We start from the raw sequence: 291 nt of genomic DNA on the forward strand, positions 1-291 counted from the left end.
AATTCGAAATGGAGTCTTTCTCCTGCTTGCTGCAATGACAGATCAGGCGGTGAACTGTGCTCAGGCCCGGCTTGCTCAGTCGGACAGAGCACGAAGCTCTTAATCGTGGGTTCGAGCCCCACGTTGGGTGAGTAACATTTTAAACTTTTATGATGCTTTCACTGGCCAACAGTGCAGAAATTATGCAGAATGAAACATGAAATCGGTCGTCAGGATGGCCGAGCGGTCTAAGGCGCTGCGTTCAGGTCGCAGTCTCTTCTGGAGGCGTGGGTTCGAATCCCACTTCTGACA

The 291-nt window shown here is 51.2% G+C and overlaps 1 non-coding gene across 1 annotated transcript; it reads left to right on the top strand.

The window, feature by feature from the left end:
• Nucleotides 1-208: 208 nt before the first annotated feature.
• On the top strand, nucleotides 209-291 carry trnal-cag (transfer RNA leucine (anticodon CAG)). Its single transcript has one exon. It is a non-coding gene; the product is annotated as a tRNA-Leu (tRNA).

This window comes from Heptranchias perlo, unplaced genomic scaffold, assembly GCF_035084215.1.
Source record: "Heptranchias perlo isolate sHepPer1 unplaced genomic scaffold, sHepPer1.hap1 HAP1_SCAFFOLD_55, whole genome shotgun sequence".
NCBI classification, from domain to species: Eukaryota; Metazoa; Chordata; class Chondrichthyes; order Hexanchiformes; family Hexanchidae; genus Heptranchias; species Heptranchias perlo.